General features: G+C 45.5%; 1 long non-coding RNA gene across 1 annotated transcript; it reads right to left on the bottom strand.

Moving 5' to 3' along the window:
- Positions 1 to 6,526: 6,526 nt before the first annotated feature.
- Positions 6,527 to 8,263, bottom strand: LOC146295375 (uncharacterized). Its single transcript, XR_014753295.1, has 3 exons — positions 8,054 to 8,263; positions 7,725 to 7,959; positions 6,527 to 6,674 (listed from the first exon to the last, which is right to left on the bottom strand). It is a non-coding gene; the product is annotated as an uncharacterized LOC146295375 (long non-coding RNA).
- Positions 8,264 to 8,466: the final 203 nt, after the last annotated feature.

Raw genomic sequence — 8,466 nt, 5'->3', positions numbered from 1 at the left:
GAATTAGGAGTGTTTTTCAAAGTTCTCATTTTGAGAACTCATCATGAGAGGACGTCTTTATTTTTTTATGCCGCACCACAGAGACGCATAAAGACACAGCGTGTCTTTGAAACCTTACACACACACACACACACACATGTTCTGTATGTATTTTGGCTCTGTAGAATCCCGAGGAGTCAGCCCTATGTCAGACAGCAGCAGGGAAACCGACTGATCCAAAAAATGAGAATTCTGGGAAGGCTTTAAAGCCTTCCTTCTTCCTGTTCCTTGAGACATGATTCAGGAAGCGGAGCAGGCTTTCCAACTGAGGCCACATGAGTTGTGAAATGGGGCATGAGTAGCAGTTAGAGTCATGCATAAATAGTTACTACAGATTTAAATAGCGACTCTAATGTTTGTTGTTCTTCCCACAATTATATAATTCCATCACTTGCAGTAATTATAATCACTTACTGTTTTGGAAGAAAAAGGTATTTTGGTCAACAGTCAAACTTTCTTCTAATAAGTTAAAATACTGGATAGACAAAAAATATATAATCTGTTGGTGATAGCTGAAAAACAGGACAGGTCCAGGTTCAGACCTTAGAGGATGAGGCTATTAGAGGTCCATAGACATAGCTGTGCTGAGGTTAGGGCTATCGATCTTCTGTGTGATGGACAAGTTTAGATTTCCTTTACCTCCCTTCCCTTCCTCCCCATCCTTCTCCTCCCATTTCCCTCCCTCCTCCCATCCTCCAGCTCATCCTTTCCCTCCCTTTTTCTTATTATCCTCCTTCTCAAACAGAGTCTCGAGTGTCCCCTGTCCAGTATCGACTAGGCATTATTAATAGATGACAGAATGGAGTGTTCGATCATCCTCTCCCCGATGTTTTAATTCCATCTCATTGCTCCTCTGACTCTGCTATGCCATATAAACCTCCCCCAACCACAGCTACATTCATCCATCGTGTCACAATTATTATTATCAAATATTTGAAAACATCTTATTCTGAATATCCTAATGCAGTTAGCTATTTCAAATTAATCCATTAACAACAGAGATGTTGTGCTCCTCTTCCATGTGATGATGACTGATTGAAGAGTAGTGAGGGAGAGAAAGAAGGAGAAAGAGTGAGTGAGGGAGGGAAAAGAGATGGCACAGAAGAGAGGAGAAATGGTCTCTGATGCTGGACTGTGACCCTATTCCTTCACACACACCCTTGCCTTAATGCTAGGGAATGGCGTGAGTGAACTCTGATGAACGCTCCTTTCTTCCTGTCACTTAAACTGTGTTGACTCATTAATCAGACTCCTCCCTTCATTGCCACTATTCAGTTACATGATGTTGTAACCAAGGTGGCTTACATGAGTGACAAAGACTTGTGCATTATTAATGAGCTATGCCAGATTACACTGTAGGATGGATGATGAATTATACAGTGAGACTACTATTTCTCTTACTGTACTCCCTTTTATATTCTTTTCTACATCCCTCACTCCTCAATCCCTTTCACCCTGACCTTATTTCTATATCCAAACCCCTCCCCCATCCTTCTTCCATCTCTCTCTCTCTCTCTCTCTCTCTCTCTCTCTCTCTCTCTCTCTCTCTCTCTCTCTCTCTCTCTCTCTCTCTCTCTCTCTCTCTCTCTTCCCTTCTTCCTCTCCTCTGTTCCCTCCATCCCTCTCTTCTCCCAGGCGTGATGGAGTCTTCAGACGAGGAGACGTTAAGCGAGCGTTCCTTCAGCGAGCGATCGTTACGAAGTGAGCGCTCGGGGGGGTCTCTGTCCCCGTGCCCCTCCGGTCCCCAGGGCCCCCCAGGGGACACGCTGCCCTGGAACCTGGCACGCCACGAGAGGAGGAAGAGGAAGAGCCAGGATTCGGTTCTGGACCCGGCAGAGAGGGCAGTGGTGCGCGTGGCAGGTTAGTGGACTGGGACAACACTAACCACATAGGGGGGTACCTGGAGAGATTGACCTCACAGGTAGTTTTTAGACTTTATTTCCTGCTCTGCTGGTTATATCTGAAGGGATATGACAATTCCACAAAGACACTGATACCACTGTCAGGTTATAGCTGGAGAGATAGTTCAAGGAAATCTTCATCCATATAACTGTCATCATCACTCCCATGGATGGATGAGACACTGACCTGCTTACATGGAGAGATGCAGTGATACAGTGGTGAGAAAAGAAGAGAAGTGTGTGTGATTGTGTGGCAAGTGAGAAAGGAAGGGTTGATTCCTAAGGCATACAAGCTGTTCTGTTGCTATTTTCTGCAGATTCCATCACGGTTTACCAACACAATCAGTGTTGTATTGGGACAGAGTCCCACACAAAGACATAGCTTGATGCAGTAGGCTGTGTAAGAACTGAATACTGTGTGAAGGACAGAGACGTATAAATGATTAGATATAAAACTAGAAAAAGAGGGAGTACAGGGGAAAGGGAGGAGAGTGTGAGAAAATGGCCCAGTCCATTAGTCATGTGGGAAAGTGGATTAACAAAGTGGTTGAAACTGTGACACCGAGTGTGTGTGTGTGTGCTCTGTGTAGAGTGGGCAGAGACAGAGTTGTGTAGATAAGTGTGACTTTGTGATTTGATTCTGAGTTTGGGCATGAGAAGAGAAAGAAGGAAAGAGAGAGAGAGTAAGCAAAGCTGATTTCTTGGCTGATGGTTGAAGACAGGTCACAGTGCCGTTGGCACAACCTGACGTTTTGTCTGACAGTTAAAAAAAAATCATCCTGACAACAAGATACGTAACCAGTCTGTAAAGTCGGTTGTGTTCAGCATCTTACAGAAGTGAAGGATAGGACCTTATCTTTAAATAGATACATTTAAGAAACTGTGCTGTCTCACTGGAAATATCTCTCTACCTTGCCATTATGTAGCCTGCTGGAAGTTTAGATCGGAATGCCTAGTCAAAGGATAGAATAAATCACTTGAGAACATTAGATGTACCAGTAGTGTGTCACCATGGCATTGGCTTACATTACATGTTGTCTTTATTGTCCATTTCCCAGCACATGGCCTGGTATTGTAGAGGGTGTATCAAATGAAGTGTAAGTGGATGGTCTGCCTTAAGGCAATGCAGTGTTTGTGGATGCATATATTTTTTCTCATATAAAACGCTTGTGTGTGTATACACTGTATGTGTAGGTGTGTGTGTTCATATGTGTGTGTGAGAACAAGAGGCAGACTAGAAGGGTGTGGGATTGCAGTGGTGCAGCAGTGTAAACGTATGGACATGCCACGAGGCCCCCAGACACACAGTGCCAGCATGGAACTGAGGCGTCTAGCTGCCTGCCTGCCTGGCTGCCTGAGCTCTTCCTCAAACATTTTTCTCCAGGCAACAGATCGGACAGCTCAGCCTGGCCCAGGCTCGTCCCCAGTTGCCATGGGGACCTGCATGCACTCTCTCCCAGTCTAGCAGTTACCATGGCTATGAAGGAGCAGGACAGACACTGGCAGAGCACGGAGAAAGGGGGAAAAACAAACAGTTGAGAGAACGAGGGAGATCATTTGAATTTAAATTTGAGAGAAAGAGTTTATGAGAAAAGTAGAGTGAAAGATAGACTGAGTCCAATGAGTTGTAAGGAGAGAGAGAGGACATTTACAGAGGTTGGAGGATGGGGATGGAAGTGAAAAAAAGATGGGGATTCCGGGAGGAGGAGTAACAGCAGCATAAAGAAAGAGAGGCAGGGGCTAAAGGGTTTGTTTGAGGGACAAAACACCGACAAAGAGAGAGAGAGAGAGAGAGAGAGAGAGAGGAGAGGGAGAGGGAGAGGGAGAGGGAGAGGGAGAGGGAGAGGGAGAGGGAGAGGGAGAGGGAGAGGGAGAGGGAGAGGGAGAGAGGGAGAGGGAGAGAGAGAGAGAGGGGGAGAGAAAGAGAGAGAGAGAGAGAGGGGGGGGGTGGAGGGAGGAAGGGAGGGAGGGGAAGTATGCAATTTGGACTAGGTAGAGTAGGAATGTCCCTGCATATGTCAATTTTGTCAGTTGGATAAGTCACAACAGCAGAACCGTCACAGTTCCCTAACCTGGCAACCCCAACCTAACAGGCACCATGTATTCACAATCGAGTCACTTCAGTCTCCTGACCCAAATAGGTTCTCAGCAGTGAAGATAATTTGCTGCTTTAAAACAGCAGTGGTCTGAGTGAGTGAATCACTTGAGGTTGTCAGTGAGTGTTGATGTTGATAATGACGCCTCATATCTGCAATTGTTTCTGCAGCTGGACACAGCATGGAGGCTGAGAGAGAGAGAGCTGGAGAGGGGAGAGAGGGAGAGAGATAGACAGAAGAGACAGCGGAGAGAGTGGGAGAGAGAGAGAGAGAGAAAGAGAGAGAAAGAGAGAGAAGAGAAAAAGATAGGGAGAGAAGAAAAGAGTGGTGTCAGAAGCTGTTTTTCATTATGTTTCAATACACAATGTTTTGTAAAACAGGGTTGGGCTGACTAGTGTAGTGTGCCTTCCTGACCACTAGAGGAGGGTATGATAATCTTGTCTCCCAAAGGAAACCCTCTTTCCAGACAGGCCTTGGGGTAGAGACAATGGATCTGTCTATATTGTCTCCTCTCCCTCACTGTTATAATCTGGTAGTTGTGAAGCTTGCAGTGTTAATGCACAGAATCCAGTCTGTCATGTTGTCTAAGATTAAACAAATTGCTGCTGATAAAGTAATAAGCAATGAAGATGAAGTTGTTAGGGAACATACTCTTGTGAACACAAATATATATCTAGATGTATAGCAGTAGGTGGTAATGGTGGGAATATCTGATCAATCAGTTTCTGGATATCATAGCCTATATTTGTGTGTTGGCTGTAAGTCTGAGGTCATTGAATCCTCAAGGTTTGAGCAACAAAACCACCCTCTTCCTCCAGTCATTTCCCATCACCATCACCCTGTTACTGCTTCTCCTCTCCTGTTTCTAGTGTCTCCAGTGTCTCTGCTGGTAGTACTCTGGTCAATAACAATATCCTGCGTCCCAATTTACTTTAATTTCCGAAACTAAAGCCACTGGTCACTATATGTGTGTGTATGTGTGTGTGTGCGTGCTTAAGGGCTATAGTTCATGTTTACTTTTCATATAGTAGTGGATACTATATGTGTGTTTTAGGTTGGCGTCGCAGGACAATGTGTGGGTGTGTGAATGGGGAGAGAGGAAGAGACGGACGAGACAGAAACAGAACGATAGCAATCGCTTTCAAGACAGGAAACATCTCCATGGAGATGCAATGCATTATTTAGACTTAGCTGAGCATCTCTTTCTTTCATTCCCTTTTTAACACTTGTTAGGGATCCAGAAGTTGTGTTTGAAGTTTCCCTGTCCTATACTGTCATGATTACCTCAAAAGAACACTAATACATCTGCTGGCAGTGTGCCTTATCTGAGTGTATTGGTGTGACATCAAACCTAATACACCTAAAACGCTCCCATAGAAGGCATGGATATCTACACCGTCTGTGCGAACCTGCTGGTTTGCTCCTCGCACACCTCCGCAATGTGTAGTTGATGTTCCTCAGTGCAGGAAGTTCCCACCCCAAAAATGAAAATGAAGAATCGAAATCTTTCAATATTTAAATTGTGGATCACCTTAGATAAACTGGGAGGATGTTGCATTCCTCTGCCGTTAGATGGCAGGCTGTGTATTGACTGATCCCCGATGAAAGCTACAGTATCCTGGAAACAGATTAACGGGCACGCTGTGTCCGAAAATGGGACTAGTTCCTAGTTCCAGTAGTACTTACTGAAATACCTCCAAGGGGCGCTCTAGCTCTACTTTATGCAATGTGTGCCACGGCAGCCATGTATTGACCTTACAGAGATACATTTGTTCTGGTGGAGCTCTGACTCCGCCGGTAGAGAGGGATGGATGACAGCGACCGCCGGAAGAATAGAGAAACTTGAGCGCAAGAGGGAGGAGAGAGAGGGAGTCGAATAGTCACCGCTAGCCAGTCACAAACCGTGCCTTTAATAGAAGCGGCCATTACGCTTTGGAAGCATGCAGTGGAGCTAGAGCGGCTTCCACCGTTTCAGGAATACTCCGAAAGGGAGGGACAGGCTATGAAGTGGTATCTGGATAACATTTCATTGGACCTTCGTTTCTGATTTCGGAAGGACTCGGGCAGCTCACAACGACCCCCCTTTGCGCGCACACACACACACTTCATCCGCGCGCACACACACAGGAAAACCATTTGCCGGTTAGGACGTTGCAGTGGGAGGGATGTGAGGGAAGCGATACGACTGGAATTGTGGCTCACTAGGCAGATTTTGCCTTGAGGAAACGATGTAGACAAACAAAATTGATATATACGCTTCTTTGTTTCGTAAACATAACATTGTTTTATATATTCATTAGAGGCGGTGGAGGTCTTCAGTTTCTGTCTACTTAAAAGATGATTGGACTAGTGACTGCAACACTTTGACACCGATGTAACAAATATATGATATTTGCTGGTAGTTAAATTCTCAAGCAAGCGAGGTAGTGTGCCGCATCCACCGTGGCTCCAAACGCAAACCGGATTTGACAGCTGCGTTGGCGAGGAACCGGATCCACCGTCCTGGATTACCGCGGTATAGCGGGCCATTCGGTGCCTCGACACCGGTAGCGGAGATACCATGGCCGGTTTCATACCGGGTTTACTGCCCACGAACCATTCCCAGGAAAAAGAATTTGCTCAGGCGTACGAGGATGTCCTGGAGAGATATAAAGGTAAGAGGGAAGAGGGGGTCATGAGTTGATCTCCCGTTTGACAGCAGGCTACGTTATAATCTGGATTGTTTCATTGTTTACACACATTAAGAAGGTTATAGTCTCGCTGTGCTCTATGGTTTCCCCCAGTGTGAGATGTACTCATATCAAACAAACTGCATTATAGGCTACCGAGGCATGGAAGGACGTCAAAGGAAGCAGTTTTCCCAAGTCCCATGTTTGCCCTGTCAGGAGAATTTCCCACATGCTCACATGTCTGTTGGCGTCTAGAGAGTTTGTAAATGCTACATTGACCGTTCAGGCCTACTCAAGTCAACAAAAAGCCTTGTTTTACCATTTATTTTATGTGTTTCTTTACTGGACTGTAGCCCGCCAAGGCGACAGCTCTTTTTGTTGCCATTCTCCACTGGCGGTACCACCAGCCCAAGGACCCGCTGTTTTATAATCCCGATGACAGGGGCGCTTTAAAAATGAATGCATGTACTGAAATTGACCATGATGGGGAGGCAGAGGCGAGGGGTGGCAGTCAATAGACGCGGGTCACATCTGTGAATGCTGCCCCTGATGAAAAACAGTGTCTTTTAATTATTGATTATTGCAACAGCACTCGATCCTTCGGGTGTGTGAGTGAGGGACAGGCAAACGCATTGAGTCCGAAAGACTGAAAAAAGGGGCGGTGTGAATTAATTTGTTGTGAGAGACAAAGGACAAATTAAAAGCAACTTCATGGAGCCAAACAACTATTTAGCACGACCGCACAGGTGGAACACGGCCACACAGGGGAGTATTTTCAGTGTCATGACTGTGCAGTAGAAACGTACAGTGGGATAACAGATAATAAAGTTATTCTTGGAGTAGGCTACACAAGAAGTGTTTCGCAAGTGTTTAACGTCACGTCATTGGTAATATGACGCACTCTGCAAAACAAATTTGTTGTTTCACAGAAGCCAAGCTTGGAGCCTATATCATAGCTAGTTGTATGTCAGTAATAATACAAATAGTGTCGCTCAACCTACCGACTCTTCCTCTCTTACCTCTTTGTCTCTGTCTTTCCTTCTCACTCAGCTCTCTCTCTCACACTGTAGTCATCTGGTCTTGTGACTCCTGTTGTGTCTTGACAAATATTCAGCCTTTTTTAATTGCAGGCAAACTTGGAATAGTTGACTCACAGTCACAGGATGGGCTTAGTGTTCACTTCTCAGTCAGAAGCTGGGGAAGTAGTCAGGACCTCAAGACCAGCCATGCAGTGGAAAAACACCCAACACACCACTGACAATCAGTAAATATCTGGATCCCTCCAGCAGTGTTAAATGTGAGCTTGACTTCTTCCATCAGAATGTATGGTTTTAAGATAATAGTTTACCTTCTGACTAACATTTCCCATCTCCATGGCTCAGTCTGTATCGAGAGCCATGTCCTCCATCTTGTTGTCTGTCAGCATCAAATGCTGTGTCACAGTGCTACCTGTCTACGTTCTGTCCTCAGCAGGGACTCAGGAAGAAATGAGAGGAAGTCTCTAGTCTAGTCTATAGCTGTGATGAATCTGTGCCGACCATATCTCATGCTAGTTTTACTAGTGTGAGTGCATGTGTGTGTGTTTACCCTATCAAATGCCTGGCGCTTTATGACAGTTTTGCTGAAGAATAGATGTAGAAAAGTGAACTGTGCTGAGGGCCAGGGGTGTCACTTGACTGGAACTGGAGGAGGACACCTGATAGCAGTTCAATCATTCAGGAGAGAGGGAGGAGACTCGAGGTGGGTGTAAGAGGGGAAGAT

This window comes from Hypomesus nipponensis, chromosome 4, assembly GCF_054491055.1.
Source record: "Hypomesus nipponensis isolate SF chromosome 4, ASM5449105v1, whole genome shotgun sequence".
In the NCBI taxonomy this organism is placed as follows: Eukaryota; Metazoa; Chordata; class Actinopteri; order Osmeriformes; family Osmeridae; genus Hypomesus; species Hypomesus nipponensis.
The sequence above is the reverse complement of the archived record's forward strand: the minus strand, read 5'-3'. Positions and strand labels throughout refer to the sequence as shown.